Source organism: Perissodus microlepis, chromosome 5 (assembly GCF_051167445.1).
Source record: "Perissodus microlepis isolate ML-2025 ecotype Zambia chromosome 5, ASM5116744v1, whole genome shotgun sequence".
NCBI classification, from domain to species: Eukaryota; Metazoa; Chordata; class Actinopteri; order Cichliformes; family Cichlidae; genus Perissodus; species Perissodus microlepis.
Window position 1 is genome coordinate 36,417,906 of NC_140465.1, and position 25,489 is coordinate 36,443,394.

A 25,489-nucleotide genomic window follows, 5' to 3' on the forward strand; every position below is an offset into this window, starting at 1 on the left:
TCGGCTCTACCTGATTGAAAAGAGCCATTTCCAGACGCTTGGTAAATAAAAGCCTTCAGAGAGCTTCACCGTGATGACACGGTGGCAGGAACAGGTGCAGATTTGATTCAGCCGTTTTATTAAAAGCAGCCTGATGGCCAGAAAGCACCCTGTGCAATTTTCTATATTTGTGTCTCGCTGGAAACGGATCACATGCAAGTTTGTCAACAATCCAGAGGAAACGTTCGACTGAAGCTAAAATTGTGATCATGTTATCAACAAATGTAATCTCAGTCATTTAACATGATTGCCTGTTAACTTAAACATTATGCATTTATTGAACTTTATTGAACTTGAAATGTGAGTCAAGTGGCAAACGGGAAGGATCCTCCAGGCTCGGGGTGGAGCAGGAATACACCACGACTGGTTGGGATGTGAGGGGAAAGAGAAGACAGCGTGGCGATCTAAAGTCCATCGAGAATAAAACCTGCAGACTCCACCATCAGATGGGAGACAGCCATGCAGCTACGGGTTCACCCTCCAAAAGGAATCAGCACGGCCGTCACAAAGAGAGACCTGGAGACTCAAAGCCAACAAGACAGAAAACAGAGCTCATGTTGTCGGTCGATGAGATTTTCAACATGCAAACATGAGCAGGAATAACTTTTTGTCCTGATGTGGATTCACAGCAAAAGGTTATGTTGGACGGATCAATGAGTCACCATCAGCACACGACACAGATTTAAAGGGCCCGATCTCCTCACTCTGAAATGATTCTATGTGAACAGACGATTGCTCTCCTGTGAGGTTTCTGTATCCAGTTCTTAGCTTTCACAGAGAAAAAGAATCAAAGGTGGTGCTGGAAGAGTCAGAGCAATACTGAGATCCAACATTATGTTTCATAAAACCTCTAATGAGACAAAACAAGCATGAAAACAGCCTGGAGTCCTGATCCGGAGAAAGAACTGACATAACCACGAGGGTCAGACTGCATGTACACTCAAACCATTTCTAAACCACTTGCACGTCTGCACGTGGCCTCAGTCATCCAGAGACCAGCCGGTGACCTGCTGCCAGCTCTGGTCACGAGACGGGAAAATTAGTATTCCCCAACTGGTTGGTGAATATGCAGCAACCTCCAAAAGTCAAACTGGTCACAAAGAGGGTGCTGCATCAAAAACCACCTCGTGATTGCTTTGGTTGCTAGCAGGTTGTATGGACAGCACCAACTTGTCTGCAAACACTTGCCAACACAGAGCAGCAGTGAAACACAACTGGGCCTTACTGCTGGAAACAACATGATTCAAAAGGTGCAGCTTTTACTTTGAAGGGCAGGGCTCTCATTTTCCACTTCCCACTTGTCACTGTTTCATAAGCACTCAGCGAGTAGGTTGCACACAAGCCGTTATCTTGCATACAAACGACGGGTGGCTGTGGGAATATTAGGGGTGGGGGAAAAAAATCGATACTGTGTAGTATCGTGATATTTTGTTTGCTAATAATGTATCGATACAGGGACAGCAGAAATCGATATTTTGTTACAAAAAAGGTTTTTGTGCTCTGGCTTCAGAGCATGTTGATCCTTTTTCTGAGTAAGAATCCTTCACTGTCCACATGCGTTTAATTTTTTTTGGCAGCAATAAACATGACAGTTTACTTATTTTAATTTGAGACATGTTTTATTTTAATTAAGTTTAAAACTTTTTTATTTAATGTAAAATTATATTTTGTTTTAATTTACTTTCAAATTCTTCAGTTGCTGAATGGGCTGCATAGTTTTCACAAATTGCATAGTTTAGAATAGCTATAATTGTACCAGATGGTTGCGTTCAGTTAAGTTGGACTAGACTGTAATACAAACCGTTCAGTTTGTCAACAATAAAACTGACTGAAATGAGAGAAAGACTGAGTGTGAGACTTTGATATTAGATCAAATGAATATTGATAAAGTTTACCTTTATGTACAGAATCTGAATATCGCAAAATATTTTAAAAAATTGCAATAATATCGTATCGTGCGTTAAGTATTGTGATAATATCGTATCGTGGGATGTATGGTGATTCCCACCTCTAGGGAATATGCAACTAAAGCAATGCAGAAAAGTTTTTGGTGCAGTAGCTATGACCAGTTTCACCTTGCAGAAGCAAGGACCACTTGCCAGCTGGTTGGACAGCCTTTCTTGGTAGGGGGAAAACTCATTTTTCTCTAGTGACTGATGCCAGGTAATCTCGACTGGTCTCTTATCAACCAGAAGCACAAAAGCATTTATTGATCTGTTTAATAATCGTTCTGTAAGCGATGGAGAGAGGGACCTACTTTCAGACTCACCCTGCAGGCGTACCTACCACAGGCTCCAGGGCTACAGCCATGCCCCATATTCCCCTTATTCTGAACACTCAGTATTATTACTTCTGCTACTATAAACATCCTTTACACACAAACAAGAATCCTTAGACAGATCATACTTGTGTTAAAAGGGAACATAGCGGAGGACGGATGCAGTAAAAATGATTAGACTGCAAAATCAGGCCAGGTTATAATAATTAATTGGTCTAAATAAGTAATAAAATCACTGTTTTGTTTTGTCTGCGGCACTAAAAAGGTTGTTTAAAGTTTTCTCTTCCAATTATGATTTATTGATCCATGTATAATCTTCCCGTTTGTTTTACCTTTAGGCCGTTTCCGATCTCGGATCACGGATGGGTTAGGGTTAGGAATGTTAAGATTCGTGTTTTCAAGCCAACACGTTGTGCCTGGAGCATCATCACTATGGAAACGGACAACAAAGAGGCACGATTTCAGAGCCGTGCACGTCGCCTGCTGCGCGTAGTTCAAGGCAGCACATTCCGCATCCATCACCTGCAGCACCACGGCTCCATGTATTTGATCAAATTTAGTCCTCAGACTGTTTCTGTTTAAAGCTGAATGCAGGAACGGTGGACGGGGCCATTTTCTGCTCCTCATCTTTTTCCTTTTCTATTCTTTTTATTGATTGGTGACAAACGGCAGCAGGGCTCCTGTCACAAAGCCAGCCACCGACATCACTGACATAAGTGTTCAGCCTAACAGAACATAAATTGAACATGTGCAGCAGCTGCTGGAGCCGCGGTTAGCCTCTTGTCTTTTGACCCCATCTGTTGGCAACACGGACCCCCCCCAGCCTCCACCACAAAGCATCTCAGGCCTGCTAACCCAGGGATGACGATTCAAATGATGCAGAGACTTTTTAAAAAATATTAAAAAATGATTTTTTTCAGACAGCAGAAAGACTACGAGCTGGATCCGGTAACAAACCCAGTCTGACATTAGTGATGTTTTCCTGCTTTAACTCCAAAAAAGGAAAAAACAAAAGTGAGCCGTCCCCTTCAGTGTTATCGGCGGGGCTGTTTGACCCAGATCCCTGGGCTGTGAGAGCATCCGAGTGGCTGCTCGCTCCTACATAAGATATGAGAAAGCTGTGCAAGTGTTCAACTCGATTATGCGGATGAGAGGAGAGCGCGGCTGGCTTTATAGGCCGACCAGCAGGGCCTCGAGAACCTCGAGTAAACCGGAGTCCTGTTTGATGTTTGCTGACAGAGATAACAGGAGAGGGGAGAGCGTGTCATTTCTTTAAATTGAAATGTAAATCCACCTCGGCAAACAACGGCGACGGCTCGCGATTCTACCGCAACGTGCCGAAAGACTCTGTGAGCCGAGAGTTACCTCAGCACAAACACAGGACGCAGTGATCGTGAAGCTCTTTCCTTTTGAGGAAACAAAGCAGGAACATGGCTGGAACATCTGCAGTAAAGTGGAACCTTATTTGAAGCTTTCCACAGACCTGAACAGCAGCATGTCAGCGTACCACAAAAAGCAGCTTAGCAAACAAAGAGATGAAATCTACTTGCTTGTCCAAATGTGCAGAGATTTTTATGCAGTTCTTTAAGACAACAAAAGCGACTGCGCACAAAAATAGGTAAAAAAATCATCCTGCACAAAAGAAGGATACAAACAGCCAGGGCAACAATCCCTCTTCACTCCCGCTGTGTGACAAGCGCACAGTCCCTCAAAAGGAAATTTCTCTTTCACATGCCTGGGTACAGTATAATACCCGAACAAAGATCACTTTAGCTCTATAATATACTATTGGCGTGCTGAGAAGACAGCTAGCGGTTTGTGTTACGAGGCAGACAGAGGGGCTCGGGCTTAATCTGACACGCTCGTCCTCTGCAGAAAGGAAGTGAGCTTCATAACGAGGCTCCATTTCACAAAGCGCCTCAAGAATCAGGATACAAAACTGGGCTTCAAAACCTCAAAGTTGCTGATGTGTGCCAAAACAGAGCTCAGTGTGGGGCTGTGTGATATCAAATGGTGCAGAGAAACAGAACAGAGGACCTCAGAAGTGCTTCACTCCAGATCCAAGATAGCACACGCTCGTTTTGTTCTGCTTTTTCAGTCCTCTCTGCACAAATATTCATGAACACTGATCTCTTTACTTCCTGTATTTTTTTTCCTTCAGCAAGCTGAAATGTTTCATTTTTCCTCATCTAATCTGAGCTTCCCTACAATACGTTGGAACTAGGGCTGCCACGATTAGTCGACTAGTCACGATTACATCGACTATCAAAATCGTCGACGAGTAATTTAATAGTCAACGCGTCGTTTGAAGCTTTGTAAGATCAGAAAAGACGCAGGAATAAGTAGTAGGATTTAAGAGTGTAATAACGGACTGAAACAGAAGATGGCAGCACTGCATGTACAAGGATGCCAGCTGCCGTTAAACCCCGAAGAAGAAGAAGAAGCTCTGTCCCAGAATTCATAGCGCAGCCCAGCTCAGTTTACATCAATGGCGGCAGCTAGTTAGTTTTAATGTTACTCTTATTATTCTTTCTGGGTCACAAAATAAACGTTTAATATATTTTCAGGCGAGAATGTAGCTGTGTAAACCTCAAATATCTGCTCAGTTTATCAAGACACCACATATTTTCAAAAGCGCTCCCACGTTTTCGGAGACGTCCGTTACCCACTAGCTCGATAGCGAGCCGGGGGCAAGGCTCACCCGGCAAATCGTTTTCGTACCCACCGCCGTCTTTCGCTACTCAGGTTAAACATGATATATAAGTCACTTAGATAACTTAAAATGTTATTGTTTGGCTTTTTTAGTATTTTATTTGTTCCTGAGTAAATCGGTTTGGCTGAGATTAAAGTTATAGTTTTTACACAGCTGAACAAACGTCAAGCAGACAGCTGATTATCCGAAGTGTGAGATGCTCGAGAATTTATTAAACTTCACCGAAACAATCTGCAAATTTCATTAAAATTTAATAAACTATCATCTTGTCTTTATTTTTAGTTAGCACATACCTTAAACACTTAAAGCTGTAAGCTAATGATAGTTATATAAGAGCAGATGCTGCTGGTGCAATAAGCTGTACGTTTTACGTCCAGTGGATGATGATCTGATTAGTCGACTATCAAAATAATCGTTTGTGGCAGCCCGAGTTGGAACAATGACGATCCAGGGCTGAAAGGACCTGTTGACGGCTTGGTGCCGACATCTCGTGACGCTTTAGCGTTTCACACGAGGCTGGGACGTTTCGACTGTATGTTGGTCATCAGTGTTTTATTCTGAACCCTCACAGGTGAACCGGGCTGCAGGGTGTCGTGTTACATCCCCTCAGCAGGACGGGATCGTAAACGTCACTCATCGTAAGCTCTTTTCGCTCCGCTGAGACTGCCCTCCACCCGTCTCCTCGCTGAGTTATTAACCTCCAACCTTTGCTATCTGATGGCTTACTGCCACCGTTACTCTCGGGCTCATTCCCGTATCTCCTGGATCGCATCTTTTCCACGTTTCCCCCGGCCGCTGTCTTTTTGTTCCTTATCTGCCTCGAACACTGCGAGTTTCCACACAAAAGCACGCGTCTCCTCCTGCTTTCAAGCTCTCTCACAGTTTTTTTAACCGCCACCTCCTTCCACTCTCTCATTTCTCTCTCTTCTCCGCAGCTTTCTCTGGAGACTAAGTGCATTAGTATAAGAGGCTCTCTACCAGACTGGTGGCCTTCCTTCAGGCGCTGCAGCTCACGCGCCAAGCTCCCTCGTGCACTCTCAGAGGCTGAGTGCATTTCTGCGAACCCTTGCTTTTGTGCAAGGCAGAATGATAGAGTCTTCACATCCATTAGTGACCGTACATCCGGTCAATACCATTGCAAGCTGCTTTGTCATGACAGGGGCAGGAGGTTTAATCATAACTGAAGTCAGGATTGCAACCAACAGAACTCGGAAAGAGCAGCACTAAATCGACCGATGCTCTGAAAGCTCTTATTATGGGTTTGCTTGCACTAGAAAGAAAAAAGTCTAACAGGAAGAAATGATGACTGGTTTCTCCACTACGGCAAAGAAGGTGGAATAATTTCAGGACATATTTTATATGAGCAAAAAGCAATAAAACAAAGAAGTGGATGCTTCCACGGGGCGATCATGAGATATTTAACTGCAGACAGTCACGCACAGTATCTGCAGGAGCCTGAAGCTGAAACAAGGATGGGATTTGTTACTGTTTTTATTTAAAAAGCATTTTACTTTCATGCCTCTTGGTTTTCTAATCATTCTCGTCATACCAGCAGTTATTGCTGCTGTGTGTTTGCTACAGAGGAACTACTGACAGTAATGATAAACTCCTGATACGACACAGAAAGCCTGTTGAAAGCTACGAGCTTCACTCGGGTCAGCTGGTCCCACAAAAATGGAGCACTTATTAACGTGCTAGCAGCTGTTTCATAATAACGGATTCATTATTAAACGTTTAAACATTCTCTGATTCTCTCCTTTCAACAATAATGATTGGCAGTAAACTGAAAATATTCCACCTTTGGATCAAAAGATTTCCCCTTAAGCTAACTGAAATTACGCTGCCAGAGGAAGCATCAGCATTTTCCAGGAAATTTCCTCAAAAGCCAAAATCTCAGCATGTCTGAACGTGCAACAGGTGTGATGGAGGAAAGAGGTTCAAACAAGCAATTAGACAGAACTATGAATAATCACCAACCCCATCACATTGGCAACACCTCAGAAAACTTCCATCTCTGCACCACCAGCGAGCTTTGCCCGTACCTCCCCTTCACCTGTGACGGTCCCACGCCGTCAAACACAGGAGGCGGGGAGTCCCCTCCTCTCAGCTCTAGTCAGACACTAAAGCGGACATCTACACCCCCCAGAGCCAAACTAACTTAACATGTTACCATCCACATTTTTCATGAGTCATCAGAGCTGTAGGGCCAAATCTGACAGCTAACATGCTTGGTTAGCATGTAGCTGGAACACAGCAGGTAGAGGCCCTTCTAATGGGCTATATTCTCAGCAGCATATTAAACATATCAGGTCCCCATAAGGAGAATCCTGTGCTAGAGGCTGTCTAAATGACTCGGGTAAAGTTTGTAGCATGCGTGCTTGTTGTTGTCTGCTTCCACTTGTCTTTGCACGAGGATGCTGTCGGAGTAAATGTGCAGTCATATTCGTCGTGTTCCCACTAGTGCTGTCAGCGTTAATCTGAAATGACGTTAACGCCACAACACGGCAAATCTCCGTTAACGAGCTACCGCGGATCGCCCCGTGTGTGGGGCTGGACGGCCAACACGTTAACGAGCTAACTGCGCTAACGCAGTAGTTCCCACCCATGTAATTGAGCATTGCGTGGCACATCCAACATACTGTTTTACTTTAGTCCATGAAGCGCTTACCTTCAGGGTCATACTTCACATGAAGACCAAAATAGTTCCAAACTCCAGATCTGAATGAGGGTGGGGGAGGTTCAATTTGCCATGTTGCAACGAGAGCTTAACTTCTGTCTGCTAGCTTGCCCTGCGCTCAGTGAATCTGCGTTCGACTACTCCGCCTAGGCTGCACTGTCGAGCGCAGATCCACTGAGCGCTCAACACAGACAGCATCGTCAGAAGAAAAGTTGATAAAATAAATTAAAAATGTTGTATTGTTCATACATATGCGTACCGAACCAAAAGTACTGTATCGAACGGTTCAATATCAATACGAGTATCGTTGCACCCCTAATGGTTTACTACCACAACCACAACTGTGAACATCGCCTCACTCTTTCACCTCATCCTCGAGCTGGGTGATATTTCGGACCGTTGAAGCTAACGTTCTGACACATAGTGACCTTCGCTTCACTCTGAAATGCAGAAATTGTTCCAGTTTCTCACATCTGTACTGACAAGACAGTGAAGCACTCATTCTGTGCTTCTCTCACTGATATGTAAGCTACAGGTGACCGATGCACAATACACACCCATGCAGCCGTCTGCCATCCAAGCAAACCACCCGTGCTGTCTGCCACCAGAAGGGGAAAATGGGCAGGTTACAATCAAAACTGACTGATGTATTAAAATCGAATGTTTGGTCTTCATGGCCATGAAAGGGCAAAAGTAAAGCTGATTGGTCATTAAGACCAGAACAACCTGCTGTCCTAATCTGTCCTGAGGTAAAAACTGAAGAGCAAACTGTTCAATCATCCTCAGAAACAAACCTGCTGAACAGCAGCCTGCAGGAAGGATGGTTTAATATCTAACACGAAAACCAAACTTCTGCACAGAGCAGTCAGACGGCAGCACGGTGACTGTTATCAGGTTTACTAGTAAAAACATATCAAAGCTTAAATCAAGATCAACAATCGATGATTTTGACTTTAAAATCACTTCTGCAAAGCCTGAGCGCTAAACAGGAATGAGAAATGGTTGCAGGTCAGCGGCTCAGTCAGCAGAATAATCACTTCCACCGTCAATATTTCCCGTCACTTGACTTTAATCTCTCAGTCCACCCGAGTTCGTTTAATTAACAAATTGCTTGACAACAAGCTGACTGGCCGTCTCATAAATAACCAGCAGATCGCAGCTTGAGAAAGCGATTTGGACTGGATGCCGATTAATCCGCAGCCAGCATCATCCCAGAGGAGAGCGACTCGCGAAACTCCCCGAAGAGAGCGGCTGTTCAAAGCTGCGTGCACAGACGTCAACCGAAACGGCTTGATCTGAGGAGCCGAACGAAAGTGGCAATCATCAAGAGAGGCCTGAAAGTGAGGGAATGAGAGCAGCTAGAGGAGGAGCGAGGAGGTAGAAAAGAAAAAGAACAGAGAGGAGCGGTTATGAAACGGCGAGACAAAGACGAGGGCTGGAAAGGAGACAGCGGGAGAAAGACGTCTACTCACTAATTAATAGGTGTCTGAATTTCAATTAACGCTGACCTCGATTTCTGTGAGGAAGAGAAGGAAGAAGAAGAAGAAGAAAAAGAGGGACAGCTTATGTAAGAGGGCATCTGTGGAAAATATTTTGTTGTCCTGGCGCTCTGCTGATGTGAACAAGGCGCCCATTCTTCAGCAGTGGGCTGGATGTTAGCTGCAGGTCTGCCTGGAAGTTGGAATAATGCGACGTATTGTAGCAGCAACACGACGCAGCGCTCGGAGCAGAGCTGCGATTGTTTCCATGTGTGACATCGTGTTCCACACTTCGGCCTCCAGTGTTACATTACTCCACAATAATGCTATTATGCTGTTATAACTGCATCATGTTCGTGTCACTGTGCATGCTAGTCACTGTGATGTGCGCCGTTCTGACACTTTGTTCTTGCTGCCAGTTAGGGCTCACCGTACAGCCTACGTTTCCCAAAATGCATCTGAGAATAGAGAAACTGCTATCGGTGCTTTTCAAGGATGGCTTGTGCGTTATTATTACTGACTAATCAGGAGGTTTTATGACACAGCAAGTCCAAAACCTGCTTCATACTCAGTTTACTGCAACCTCAAACTGGACAGCAAAGTCCCAATTTTCACCCCAGAGAAGGTGGAGCAATCAAATCTGGAAGAAGTGTGGTGGAGGGGGGCGTAGTCAGATGAAAACACCAAACACCAAACTGTAAAAGCTGCTTCCCTGTTACTAAATACATTTTCAAGCGTTTTCTGTCAGATTTCTGGGTGGAAACAAAATATCAACAGGATAGACAGGATAGACCACACCCGACTTAAATCAATCGACTTCTTCTCTGCACCGATTTCACCACAGCTGACTTTTTCAGAGCCATTAGTAGAAATCTAAAATGTGCTTTATGAGGGAGAAGTCTGTGAGGGTGGTGCAGGACATGTATGAGGACAGAAAGATGGTGGTGAGGTGGGCTCAAGCTGTGGGTTGGATTACATCAGCAGTGGAGGAGTCTGTGTTTGCAGTCCACACTGTGATCTGTAGTGAGAGTAGGGAGCAGGTGGAGGAGAACCTGGCAGGTGCAGGTGTGGACTGTAGAGAAGAGGAAAGAAAGTTTGTAGATACAAGACAGAATATATGTGTTTGAATGAGTCATGCAAGGAGTAGATTTAATGAAGATTGATTAGTTTAAATACCCACGGTCAAGAAAATATGTGAAGAAGGGAGAGCAGGCAGGGTGGGGTGGGTGGAGACGAGTGTCAGGGGTGGTTTGGGACAGAAGGAGAGCAGCAAGAGTGAAAGGAAGGTTTAAAGACGGTGGTGAGAGCTGCTGTGATGGTTGGGAGAGGGTGGAGGCCGAGCTGAAGATGTTCAGATGTTCACTGAGCAGCATGGATCAGAAATGAGTCCATCAGAGGGACAGAGAGGAGAGGCTGAGAGGGTTTGGACATGTGCAGAGGAGGGAGGGTGGATGTGATGGACAAGGGAAGAGATGGAGCTGCCAGGCAGGAGGAGAAGAAGAGCTCAGAGAAGATTCATGGACGTAGTGAAGGAGGACATGCAGAGGGCTGGTGTGACTGAGGAGGATTCTAATGTGACTGAGTAAAAACACAAGGAAGATGGAAAGCTTGGCTTAAGATAAGATGACATAACATAAGATAAGCTTTATTAGTCCCACGCGTGGGAAATTTGTTTTGTTACAGCAGCAGCAGCAGTGGACAGTTCGAAGTTACATGGAAAATTAGAAAAAAGGAAAACACTGGAATAAGATATCAATAGATAATGTACACAACCGTACACAATAGAACAAAATAAAATACTTTATACAATCAAATAAAATAGAATACAATTGAGTATAATACAACGATGCCAGAAAAGAGTATTTTGGTATATTTATATACCACACACACACACACACACACACACACACACACACACACACACACCAATCAAGAATGCAAAGCTACTAAAGGGGGAAAGTAAAGCTGGCAGTACAAAGACGACACTGTTGTGCTTCCCTGCACTTGTTCCTCTGTGTTGCACGTTAGATTTCCTCCAGCACGTCAAACCCTTCTGTCCCTTCTGTGGGGCGATCGTGGTTCAAGAGTTGGGAGTTCATCTTGTAATCGGAAGGTTGCCGGTTCGAGCCCCGGCTCCGACAGTCTCAATCGTTGTGTCCTTGGGCAAGACACGTCACCCGTTGCCTACTGGTGGTGGTCAGAGGGGCCGGTGGCGCCAGTGTCCGGCAGCCACTGGCGCACTGTAGCTGCCATCACCAGTGTGTGAATATGTGGATAACTGGATGTGTAAGGCGCTTTGGGGTCCTTAGTAAAGCGCTATACAAATACAGGCCATTTACCATTCTGGCGAGCAGGATGGGTGGTGAACAAACCTTCAGGTGTGGAAACCACCACAAAGCCACCCAATTTGTTTCCACAACAAATTGGGTGGCTTTGTAGGAGAAGTCCACAGCTGCCCTTTAAGCAAGTTTGAAGCCACAGAGCACACGGTGTACGAACTGTCTGAACACGCCCGAGAAGATGACCTTGAATATGAGATCATCCAAATGTAATGAGTTTATTGTGCATTTTCTCTTCAGATGCCCACAGCTGGAGCGTTTTGATGACACCTCTTATTTCTGTGAGTCACTCTGTGACAGAGCTGTGCTTTCAAAAACCAACAAATCTCCCCTTTACTTCTCCAACGTTCACCTTTATTTACTGCAATGCAGCTCCGGCAAAGATGTCAGAATAGTGACGGTGTCTGGGCCGTGATGATGAGAAACAAGAAAGAAAGCAGCCGTTTTATCCCACCGACACCCGCTGCTGTCAGACTCCTGCTGCAGAGCCCAGAACCTCAGTCTGAAGCTGTCTGATCTATTTTTGACTCCTTGTTCTACTTCATAATGTTTGTGTCTGAATTCAAGAATATGCTGCGTTACACTTTTTGTGATGCAGTTTGTGCGTGAACGTTATCAAATTTCTGTTCTTCAACCAGGGAGACGAAGCCTCCTGCAATAAAGCTACCTCTGAAACCCTCACACACCTCTGCTGCCACCTCCACCTGTGTGAAAGAAAGCAAAGAACAGAGCAAAGCCAATGCTCACCCTTTAAAAACAGGTTAGGTTAAAGAAGAGAGCACAATTTTGGGGGCTTTTCTGAGGTAGAAGGCCAGGGGTGCCACTAAAGTTTGCAGCACAGATGATCATTACACAGGAGACTTGGTGGGCATCGACATCAAAGCTAAAGTCCTGGATTCCAGATAAAAGCCTGGAAATACTTGGATGGCAAAATAAAGTTTAAAGCACCCAAACACGGAGCTTTGCTCGTTCAAGGAAGCTTCGTGTTGGGAAAAAAAGAAACAAATCGATGCGAGTGTGTTTACCCCACAAGATCCTACAGCGTCACGCTTCTGAAAGATGAATTTCTTTAAGTGGAGTCGAGATAAAAACGATAAAGCGTTTCCCTGCAGTGCAAGCAACGTCATTAAAAGCTCCGAGACAGAGCCTCCAAGTTCAGCTCCGCTCTTTGTTTCTGTGCGTTTACGACACTCGCAGCAGGTAACGGCCTCAAACGCACATTTCTGCACGTGAAGAAGTCATAAGAAAAATGTGACAATCGAGTCACCTCAGCTTCATGAAAACGAATCTGCTGTCAGGCAAATGATCCATAAAATGAGGAAATGTAAATAAAAAGGTTTGTGTGTGAAAAGTGACACACGAGAACAACATGTTTCAGTACAACAAGGTTTTATATCAAGCTGTCAATGCACACGACAACATTCTCCTCTGTTAGAGCGAGACCCAAACTTTAGTCCTGAAAGAAATATCTGATTCTTTGGTTCTTGAATGCGTCACTAAATCCACCAGAGAGACTCAAACTTTGTCATCTGCTGTTTAATATTACACAGGTGGTCCACGGCAGGTCTTAAGAGACTTTAAAAAAAATTGTCTGAGCACAAAGCAGTGGCTCCTTTGATTCCTGTGAGTCTCACCGTGGTTGTGACGGTCGGCTGGATTGGCCAAGTCAACGCGGGCTCTCAGTCGTGTTCTGTGAGCTGCTCCTCAGCAGATTAACCTGCTTCCCTCGTAGGTGCTGTGTGTCAAAGCAACGTGTCCGAATGTTGAGCCGCTGGTATCAACGAGGTTAGAGATCTTATCCTCTTCACCTTTCAGTGGAATGGAACGAGTACGCCTCGAGGCGGGTCAACATTTTCCATTATTTACCAGATGCTTAAAAAAGAAAAAGCACACTTTTCCAAGCTGAGCAGTCCATGCAGAGTCTTCTTAAACTGCAAACAGTGCACTCACCACTGCTATTCTTACCCATCGGTCCATATACAGTGACTGGGAGAGGGGGGCAGGATGAGAGAGACCAGCATATCGCAGTAACCAAAGAGTGTGAGCTGCAGGGCGGTGCGGCGATGCTACCTCTTGGGTGTATGCAGAGTCGGAGACCACACCTCCAAGTCCTCCAAAAAAAGTGGATTCAGAAAATGTTTTTTCTTGAGAATCTCAACATGATTTTTCCCTTTTTTCTGGTTCATCTGTTTAATTTCACACAGTTCCTCAGTTATTCTGGATGTAACCTGCTAACCTCACTGTCCCCTCAGAGTCCACCTCACGCTCAGACCTGTTACTGTGACTGAATTCAGATCATGAGGTTGGATTCACTCTGCAGCAGCTCCTCTGACACACACGGTGCCGACATGCGTGTGCTGTGGAGGGAACACTGATTATCTTCTTTAAATGAAGTTAAGTTCTCGTTACAGCACACGCAGCTCGAGCGTTTGCTGCCCTCGTCGTCTGTCGTCTCAGAGCTCTCTTCTCCGTTTCCCCCTCAGGACTTTTGTGGATTTAATCAGGAAAAAAAATGAAGCGATCAGTGTTTCACGTGGATTCTCCCGGGCTGTGGATTTCATGGAAAACAGCGAGCGGCCCTGACATTTTACGCACTCGCACATCCGGCGATTCAACTACCTCCCTGTTCGTTCACGTGTTCGCACACAAAGCAGGCCGGGTTAATTTGTTTACGCATCCCAGAAGCCACGTGGTCATCCTCGGGCCACGGCTACCCTGCACGATCCATATCTGCACCTTTGATGATCACACAGAGTCTCCTCAACGATTGGTTCCACACACAGAGCGAGGTAACAAACACACATGAAATCAACTCTCTGCGATTAGAAATACACAAACAGACACGCTGCATCAGCCAGCTGTAGGCCCGAGAGCTCGCCGTCACCTTTCAACTCCATCGCAACAGCATAAATTAGCATGATCCCCAGAAATGTGCATGTCTGTGACTGTATCCGTACAGTCTAATCACTGCGACTACAACTAACTGTGTGTGTCGTGACACGCTGTGGCTGCAACCCTTACACACCATCCTTATCACAACAGCCACTGGTGCATTCCTCGATGCTAACAACAACAGGCCACAGGCAGTGGACGCTTTGCCCCCCCCCTCCTCGCTCTCTCTCGCTCTGTTTGTCTGCCCTATAAATAGCCCATTACTTTGAAATGCAAGTATGCTTCCTAAAATCTCCACCCCTCTCGCTCCGAGCGTGCTCCCTGGGACGCGCACACGGGCGACGCTCACCCATCTACAGCAGAGTCCAGATTAAACTCCTTTTAAAGCTCAGCGAGGACGGAGCGGCAGCATCACTGGGCCGTTTGATGTGGCTGGTTGATATGCAGCCGGCAATGTTTGGCTGACTGAGTGACTGAGTGGGAGCACGCCGTGCACCGAGAGCGAGGCCGCTTTAACTCGAGTGCGCCGTACAGACGGGAAGAACAGCCAGCCGAAATCTGTCAAACTGCATCTTCTGTCACATTCGGCTAAAAGCTGCAGCTTAACACCTCAACGCTAAAACATCATCAAGTTATTACGAGGCTCTTCATAATTAGTTTCGTTTTAAAACAATAAGCCACATTCTCCGGTTCCAGCTTTGCTCTTCACTCGTTCTCTGCTGAGTTCTGAACTGACGGTCGTACAGACATGACTGAACGCTTGGACTCTGACGGCGTTGCAGCGCAGCATTACACGCCGAGTCTAAGAAATGAGATGAGCTGACACTAATTCATATGAGGTGACACGATCAGAGGCAAAGCTGCTTTGGCGAGAGTTAAAAATATTCCAGCTTCAGTGAAAAACTCGCTTTGTGTGAATCCTGAAAACCCATCAGCTGAGATTCTCCTGACACCACCAACCAGAGATGGACGACAAGCTCGTCGACTCCGATTGAGGGAAGCTGAGTCATCGGCGCCGCTATGCAGGGACCAGGAAAACTAAATGTGAGAGATTGTTGGACTTCATGGGAAATTCTTAAAGTATTCCAACTATCAGCTACACTCATCCTCATCCAGCTGGTTGGTTTCCAGCAACGCCGTGTAAGCTCTCCCTCACATTAGAGGTGAACACAAAAATAGGTTTAGCATCCAGCGTCGATTAATGCTAACACACGCAGGTGGCTCGGTGTTCTTACAGAGTGTACAGGTAGGGCTGGATCAGGTGACCCTGAATCCTCCCTTAGTTATGCTGCAATAGGTGTAGGCTGCTGGGGGATTCCCATGATGCACTGGGTGTTTCTTCTTCACTCACTATGTGTTAACAGTAGAGCTGCCACGATTAGTCGACTAGTCACGATTACGTCGACTATCAAAATCGTCGACGACTGATTTAATAGTCGACACGTCGTTTGAAGCTTTGTAAGATCACAAAAGACGCAGGAATAAGTGGTAGATTTAAGAGTGTGATAATGGACTGAAGCAGAAGATGGCAGCACTGCATGTACAAGGATGCCAGCTGCCGTTAAACCCTGAAGAAGAAGAAGGAGCTGTGTCCCAGAATTCATAGCTCAGCCCAGCTCAGTTTCCAACAATGGCGGCAGCTAGTTAGTTTTAATATTACTCTTATTATTCTTTCTGGGTCACAAAATAAACTTTTAACATATTTTTAGGCGAGAATGTAGCTGTGTAAACCTCAAATATCTGCTCAGTTTATCAAGACACCACATATTTCCAAAAGCGCTCCGACGTTTTCGGAGACGGAGGCTGCTGGGGGATTCCCATGATGCACTGGGTGTTTCTTCTTCACTCACTATGTGTTAACAGACCTCTCTGCATTGAATCGTACTTGTTATTAATCTCTGTCTCTCTTCCACAGCATGTCTTTATCCTGTCTTCCTTCTCTCACCCCAACCAATCACAGCAGATGGCCCCGCCCCTCTCTGAGCCTGGTTCTGCCTGAGGTTTCTTCCTGTTAAAAGGGAGTTTTTCCTTCCCACTGTCGCCAAAGTGCTTACTCATAGGGGGTCATATGATTGTTGGGTTTTTCTCTGTATGTATTATTGTAGGGTCGACCTTACAATATAAAATATATGTTGTTGTGATGTATCAATTAAACTGAATTGTGTTCAGACTGAGAGTAAAATTCAATTCTGGCCCACATTTCGGTTGTGTTTATGTCACACAGCTAACGTCCAAAACGTTCATTTTTCTGTGTTTTTAGGTTTTGTAAAATTTAAAGCTTCTAGATAAAGGTGAAAAGAAAATCATTTAGTATTAATTTATCGATATTTCTTTCTTTTCTGTGTCCTTTCAATGAATTATTGTCGTTTCGTGATGATGCACATGAATAAATGTGCAGCATGTTCATAAATAGTTAAAATCCTGATAAAGAGTTCAGTATGTTTACAAGAAATCGTTGATTGATCACAGAGCACAGGCTGACATCACCACAGGCTACAGAGGGAGGAGCTGCAAAGATCTGACCCGGTCGCACGTCCACAGCCGAGAGACTCACGGGACCAAGTTTCAGGCCCAAAGATAATAAATAAATCATGGAGAATCATCGTTGTGTGGCTGATGGTGGATCCTCCTTCATGCTGCATCAGCGTTTTTGAACATTTCACAGTTGCAAAGCTTCCACCGCAACACGCCAACAACAGCAGGTCTGCTTCGTTTTTCCAGAGCTCAAAGTTCTCCCATTCTCTGGGCTCATGTTGGGATTATTTTGGTTAAATTTAAAAAAGTTAAAAAAAAAAAAACCCAACAACAACTTTAAAAAAAAAATTAATAACAACATATTCACGAGTTCAGGCACAGAGAGCACGTAAGCTCGACACAGAGTCACCACGCAGCCATCCCGACACCGTTAGTTCCACAAAAACAAAACGTGCGTCCCGGGATCTGCAGGGGAACCCCCCCCCCCCATCCGAGCTCGGCTTCACGGTTGATCCGCGGTCACGCCAGCAGCAGCCAATGGAAAACTGCATTTCCCGTTCAGGGTGGTGATGTCATCACCTGGAGCCTGACTGAGATCATTTAAAATCTCGATGCAAACGTCTCACATTTTACTGCCTCATGTTAGAGTTTATTTGAGTTTGTATGCATTTTAAAAGGGTCCGTTCGTTCTTTGTAGATGAATAAATACTGTGGTGCATTAGTGATGCTCATATTTAAACATTCAAATAAAGATGTTTATAAAAAGCCTCTTTGGTGTTACTTTAGAGAGTCGATGATGAAGACAATTTTAAACATTTAAATGGAATAATTTACTCTGAGTGGTTTTCTTACATTTTTAATTTGAATCCAAAGATTTTTTTTTTTTTCCAAAGAAAAGAAAAAAGATCTCAGACTTTTATTGAAATGAACGAGCGCTGATACGACACCCACAGTGCTGTGCATAAAAATGAACTTCTAACCAAAGGGTTTTTGGACTAATAGAGGCATTTGTATGCGTTTGTAGTATCCGTAAGACACGTGTCTTGTTGATTTGTTGTGCACGCGTCATTTAAAACACAAACTCAACCACATGACGCGAGATTTCAAAGCCAGATTTCTGAAAGCGCCGCCAGCTGTTGTCCTTCGTCACGTCCGACGCGCTGCACTAGTTTGTCGGCGCATCAGAGCTGATCTGACAACTTTTTAAGCCGTCTCTGGGCCATCTGTGAGTGTGCGATACCACGATCAGCCACGCCAGACTGAAAAGGCATCGCTCGACATCCTCGACTAATCCAGCAGAAAGCAGCAGTGAAGATAAAGCAGGCAGAAGACTGATGTTCTCACCGGAAACTGGCCTCGTATTCTGTAAATGTGAGGCCCGCAGACTGACACGAGTTCACTGCGCTGCTGTCACATCGCACAATAAAGCGGCTTTTAAAGAGTTCAATAAAAGCTATTTGTAAAGACAAAAAATAGACAGTTACTTCTGCTGACAGCAAAGAAATGGCTGCAAACCGCCGCGAAGCAAAAGCCCACAACAGCAGGCTGTCAGCGCTCAGCATCGGTCACAATATTCAACGTTTTATCCTGAAAAAATCCTTAATAATATTTAGATTCATGTAATATTTTTACTGGAGGGTCATCGCCCATGTTTGTTATGTGTCTGTTATTGTAACAGCCTGATGGGTCAGAGGTGATGCAGGATTCATGAGATCAGTCTGCTAATCTGCATCAATTTCCAGAGAAGAAACCTGAAGTCGGATTTACATTTTGTAATTTGGAGTCCAAAAGTTCCCAAAAGTATTTTTATTATCCTACATCAGAAAATTAAGCCACAAAGTTTTGGGGAATGCCGGAGCTGCAGATGGGCCTCTGAACGCCCCGCGAACAAACTCAAAACTAAACGAAACAAAAGAGAATCCAAATATGAGGAACACAGATGAGACGTGTGCTGGATGAAAACGCCAGAGTCTCAGAAAGGAAAGTATATCTTTACATGCTTGTAGAATATACACATTTTCGGGGGGTGCAGGACTCGATTTCAACATTGAGTCTCCGCAGCTTCAAACTGTAACTGTGAGACAACGACTCGTCATACTTGAATGTGCAAATGATTAAATTGAATCCACACTAAGTGGCATAAACAGGGAAAGTGTGTATTTTCATGAATCGTTATTTAAGTTTTTGCCTGTAATATCTCATTGCTTGCGTCTTACTGCGTATTTTGACACAATAACTTTGTTTCGATTTTGAACAATACAACATAAATACATCAGGCAGTCACTCGAATTTCAGTGAAACAGCACGCAGCCTGCTTCTTATCGTTTCTACCCCCAACTCACGGTCGTAGCTGAGAGAATCGGACTGACCAGTAAATCAGCAGCTGAGAGGCGAGCCAAACATGTCAGCGCTGTGGATAAAACATTAGGAGATCTCTCATAAAAAAGTTAAACCATCTACATTTTTCAGAAGTAGGATCTAAAGCCAAGCAAGCTGGTGTTCCTACAGAGGGCTTCCCAACCAATGAAACGTACCGCAGCACCTCAACAGTCTCATCCGAGGCCCAGTGAACAAAAACCAGCCCGTATGAAGGTGAAGGTCATCGTGTTTCCGGCGCCTTTGAAAAAGCCTGATCGTTGCTAGGCTAGCAGGTGCTTTCATCCTGTCTTTGAGAGCTAATCAGCACTCAGACGGTTAATGGGCCCAGTTTATCCTGCAGGGGTTTGTGAAGGTCGTGTACTGGGTTCAGTCACAAGAGCAGGGACAACAGTGTTTGTCTGCAAACACTGAGCGTCACATTAATAAACTGCTTGGTTAGTTTATGCCAAGCTTTCCCGCTTTGTTGTATTTATTTTTAATATTCCTGTGTAACTTAAACTGTTTGAATCTGCTTGGACTGTCGGTTTGTTGATTCTGAACATTTATTCATGACTGAAGCCGTTTCCCAAAACATTTCTTTTTTAAAAAGGGAGAAAATGTTGCAGCTTCTCAAATGGTAACGTTTATTTATTTTTTAACCATCTGGACTGTTTTGGGGAATCTGTTCCACAGTTTTAGAAATATAATGAATATTATTGCTTTATACCTTGACTGTGACCTGCTTCTAAAGTGCTGACGGGAAAAACATGATCACTTCTCCCTCCTGTGAAGGCGGGAGAGCAGACACTGCAAAAGGTGAATAATCACAGATCGAGCCCACAGATGCTGCCTCCTGTAGAGATGGATATTTGCATATTTCCCACTGAAATACATCCCGGATCACTCTGACTCTTTCTGCGTGAGCTTACTTTCAGCTGAGGATTATAGCTCTCCAGTGAGGACACAACGAGATCAGACCATAGCAATTACTGAGCCACAGGCCCCCATAATGACACTAACACCCACACACTTCTGCACACACACACGCGCACACACAGAAGCAGAAGGTAGAATGTGGTTTGAGCTTCTTGTCTCCAAACAAGGCTGCTGATGTAACAACTGAACATCTGTGAGCCTCGGAGCAGAAGCAGCCATATGCCACCCAAAATTCTGGAGGAGATGGTGGGGTTGTGGGTGGGGGTGTTAAGTGCTGGTGTAAGTGTCTTCTATTAGAGGGGTCGATATGAGAGTGGGGTCAGTGGAGCCTCCGGGGGCCCACCTCAGATTACTCCGGTGAAGAGCGGCCAATCATTTCTACTCAATTCAAATCACAGGCAAAAAATCCTGTATGAGCGCGACCCCGTCACCTCTGCAGGCGTGCACGGCGGCACGCGAACTGTCCAGCAGTGAGTGAAGTAAACACGGGGGGGGGGGGGGGGGGGGGCGGCGCGGATCCGGCGCTGATCGTTCCCAACTAACGGCTCGGATCCAAAGACCCACCGAGCGCGCGCAAGCAGTGTCTCTCTCTCTCTCACACACACACACACACACACACACACACACACACACACACACACACACACACAGAGCTCAGTTCTGTGCAAGTTAAAGTCAAACAGCCCGAGCACAACACCAAAGCTCCCACCGGTAACCCACTTCACGCGGTGCGCGTCCACACGAGAGCCCGGCGCTGTCTCGCGTGCGCGTGGCTCAGCAGCACGGAAACATTTTAAAGAAACGCTCAAAGCGAAACAAGATGAGGAAGGAAGGAAAGATGTCTCTTACCGTGCAAACGAGGAGAAAGCGAAGGAGAAATTATAAATCCTTAGTTTGTGCCCGCATTGTCGGACGGAGAAGGAGACGAGGAGGAGGAGCGGGCTGCTGCTGCTGCTGCTGTGAGGGAATAATCCGAATGTCAGTGACAATAAACCGGAGAGCAGAGGAAGAGGAGGAGGGGGCGCTACCACGTCCAATTAGAAACAGTGGGATTGATTGTTGCAGGAAATCAGGCAGTTAGTGTTCAGAGCAGTTCCACCCAGTCAGGATGGAACTGAGTCACTGAAGACTAAACACTGCCCCCTTTACATTTGATTCATAGAAATAAGGAGATGAGAAGCTAACCGTGAAGATGATCCCAGTGACCAAAGCAGGCCAGAGTTTTTATTCAGGCTTGCGTATGACGCACAGACTTCCTCCACTGTGCTGCTGAAGTCCACTCTGTGATGTGTGGAGCTGAGATTAGTGGGGCTGATTTCCATATTCTAAGCTGCTACAATCAGCATCTGCCTCCAGCTGCTGCCATCTAGCGTCGGTATAAGGTCATTAAACCGAGAGGAGTTACTGCTCTGGGCCCTAGCAGTGAATTTACAGGACATTTAATGTCAGTTACATTTACAATTAAAATAGAGTCAATTACATTTACTGTGACCCTACTGTAAAGAAAATATACACAAACAATAAATTTACAATAATTACTTGCAACAGACTGTCGACCTGTCCCGGATGTAGCTTGCACCTTGACCTATGGTAGCGGGGATAGGCTCCACCCCCCCGCAGCCCTCATAAGGATAAGCGAAAGAGAACGGATGGATGGATGCTGTAAAATCCAGTTATAGCAACTTTTTGTAAATGCCGTTAATAGTTTTGCTTTAATTACAGTAAAGTTACTGCAAACACTTTTTCCAACAAATGACTGGCATCCACGATGATCCACGGTGCCTCTGTGTTCTCCCTGTGCCTGCATGGGTTGCGTGGCACACTGGCTTCATAGATGTGACGTCTCGGATGCACAGGTAACAAGTAAACCTAATTTTAAAGTTTTTTTTTCCTTTGGTTTTTAATTAATGCAGTTTTTTATGTCTAATTCATTACTGATTGTTATGGCTCCTGCACCTTTTATTTAGACGAGGGCTTCAAAATAACTGCCTGGAGATGTTTCAGTTATGCAGACAAATTGCAAGACGACTTTTTGACTTCTTTAAAGACCTGCAAACAGCACATTTACAACAACTAGTAGAAGAAGCATTGTGCTAGATACTGTTATTATTCAAAGGAGCGTGAAAGTGTGCATTACAAACCACATCTAAAATGTTCTTCTCTGCGTAACACGTGATGGTCACGTGTGAAGGCTGTGGGTTTGGAGTTATGTGCAGACTAAGGTCAGTGCACCAGAACAGAATCAAGAAAGGACCAAAATATAAATCTGATGACTTTTAAAATGTTATTTTTTCTAATCGTCCTTTGTCAAATCAACATCCGAGTGAATCCCAGACAGACAGTGCTCCGTGTGAAATATGAGTCAGTCAAAGTGGAATATTAAGTAAAATAATATTTTTATTTAAAAACAAAAAAGATTAAAATGCTGATCAAACTAAATGTACAGGTGAAAGCAGCCCCTCGCTGTCACATCGGCCCACAGGACTGGTTTTCTTTCTTAGCTGCTATAATGACAGCGCTAGTTTCCTAAGTGGTGCAGTTCCTCCACTTATCTCTATTTGAGAAACGGGTGCAGAGATGAACCGTGCACATAACCAGAAGCTCTGCATGCAGTCACACACTAACTTCAGGGTCTGAAAGCAAATGAGAAACTTTATTAAAACCACCAGAATATCAAACCAATTCCAAGTGGAAGCCCCGTCCAGCCAGCGAATTCAAACCCAGACCCTTCATGCTGTGAGACAACAGGGCTGACCACTGGAACACAATGTCGCTAGTTTAATTTGGTAAATCATTTTATGAAGCATCTTTATGAAATAATGGGCCCATTAGAGTCAGAGATGGGGATAAACTGGAGGATGTTCACTGGCATCACAAATGATTGGTCTGATGAAATGATGATGAAAAGCTGAAATGGCAGCTCGTGGTAAAGCGTCATTTACATACTTCTGTGTACCTGATAGGTTATTACTGTATGTCTGAATTACAGAGCAGCTCTAAGAGGAAGAATAAAGAGCTCGAGCTCCACAGAGCGTCTGATGGAGGTCACAGATACAGGAACCCACCCACCAACGCACTTAGTCCTGTGACAGCAAACCATAAAATCTTCAAACAGGGCCGAGAGAGATGAGCGGCCACCTCCTGAACCCATAACTGATGTTGGAAATTGTCTCATATAAATGTCTTCTTCAAGGACTTTCAGCAGAATGACTGCATGTCATCAAAGTCTGCACAATCCAACGGTACGTTCGAGCCCGCAGCTGAACGGGAATCAATCCTTCGTCTGAGTTTTATTACCCTGTCATCATCTGTCCTTGACCCCCCCTCCTCCATCTGACCTTATTTCATGTTTTCTGAGATCGTCTATCATTCAGCTCCTGTCGGTCACAATTGAGCCTCACAGTAACCACAGTAACCAAACGCTCGGTGTCAGTGTTTGGAATGAGCGCTGATTCATTTATTTAACTCTTCATAACACAACAAGTCTTTTATATATTGATCGTGAATGATAACACGATCAGGTAACGTTTCATCAGCAGCTTTCGTTTTCTGAACTGATGGATCTCTCCAACTCTTTTCCAGCTATATCTTTCTAAGTTTGGGCTCTACTAGAGCAGCTTTGCATTATTCATTATTCATAATCCTTTAATATCTTATCCAAGCCATGCTGTAGCCCTCAGCTCATCTTCTGTCTGAAAATAGCTATTTTGGCTCCTCCCCTTTTGAGGCTTCTGCGCCTGAGGTGACCGTGGTAAGGCTATCGCCTCTCTATGACATTATATAAAGCCAAGAACAGGCTGAAACCTGAGCGGAGGATGAGACAGGAAATGAGGAATAAGTCCTGTTTATCACACAAATACAGGAACACTCAGCAAAACATGAGTGAACTTAAGAGCACACACAGAGTTAGTGCGCACTGATCGTCCCTGCCTCCACCCAGTCAGCACACTGGCTCTGACCGAGTGTGTGTGGCTAGTGTTGAAGCAGCTATATCAGGAGCCCTCGAGTGTGTGTGTGTGTGTGTGTGTGTTTGTGTGTGTGTGTTACACCTCACAGCTCACATATGAAGAGCAAAACACAGAAACAAAGGTGGGTGTACTCCACCTCTCCACCCGTGGCCTCAGGTGGGCTCCAGCCAAGTTTTCTTGCTGAACTAAATCATAGTGATGCTAACCACAATAAAAAAATCCTTTTGTTGGTTTTTCAAAGATCATTTAGATTTATTTTACAGGCAGCTGTTCTGATGCAGAGCCAAGTGTATTTACACAAGCTCGACTCCCAAAAAACTGCCAAACACAGGTGGTTTAAAAAAAAGCTGTTTGGAAAGGAAAGACTGCCCTCTACAGGGAGACGCTGGCACTGCAGCGTGAAAACCTCTCTGGGCTGAACTGTGGATCATCTTCACTGCTTTGACTCCATGCAGGAGTCTCCCACACCTGCTTGCATGGATGCACACACTCTGAGCTCCCTGCAGCTTCAACTACAAATGTTTTTATTCTGACTAAAAGGACATATTTCCATTCACCAGCTTCTAAAAAAGCCCCACACTTTTACACATCCCATATTTTCTTCTAAATCTTACATTTGATATCAGATTTCATGTAAGAAATCAGGCCAATGAAGAATGACCTCATGTCCAGAAGTGTTGGACTGAACCCGAGGTCTTTCCTCGGATGCAGTTTCTTGGTGGATTCCCGTCCTCTCCCACCCGGGGGAAACGATGCCGTTTGACGTGCAGGTTTATAATGGTACCACGGTCCATCGCCACACTGTTTCCATCTCCACGGTGACAATCAGGCCGCTTAAACATTGTAGTCGAGACTACACTCGTTAACTCATACACTTTGTGTTCCTCAGTTTGTCACCGGGACACCTGAGTGGAGTCTTTCTATTTGAAAGAACACCGACCTTCTCTTGGTGGTCCACTCTGGAAGTCATCAACCAGCCACAGCAGCTATGGTCTCTGCTTGCCTCTCCTCGCTCTGCTTGCCGCTCTCCACCTGCCTGCATCCTGGACCTCGCCTGCCAGATCAGCAGCTCTTCCTCTCCTTGTTTCTCTGCAAGTAAAAGTAAGAATGTGACCTTTAAAACCTGTGATCATTATCCTCTCCTGTTTGAAAACATGACTAACTTCCACTGTCTTCTCCGGGCTAAGGCTCCCTCTCCCCAGTATCACATTTACCCAAAACTTGCCACACTATCCATAAAACCTGCACACACTCACAACAAGCTTCTGGATCCGTCTGCAGGACCCTGATCACAGCTTTTATTTAACTTGGGAGTGAAGTTTAGAGACACTTTATA

At 45.0% G+C, this 25,489-nt stretch overlaps 1 protein-coding gene across 4 annotated transcripts in view; it reads right to left on the reverse strand.

The window, feature by feature from the left end:
- The window catches only part of pcbp4 (poly(rC) binding protein 4), a 197,193-nt gene extending 175,714 nt beyond the window's left edge, over positions 1–21,479 (reverse strand). The window contains exons 1-2 of one of the 4 annotated variants that reach the window (XM_084929653.1): positions 21,371–21,479; positions 21,035–21,136 (exon numbers count right to left, since the gene is read on the reverse strand). The gene's annotated coding sequence lies outside the window, so the exon portion shown is untranslated. Of the gene's footprint in view, positions 1–21,034; positions 21,347–21,370 lie in introns of those variants that run through there. The other 3 variants (XM_084929652.1, XM_084929651.1, XM_084929654.1) reach the window with 3 other exon arrangements.
- Between the last annotated feature and the right edge of the window lie 4,010 nt (positions 21,480–25,489).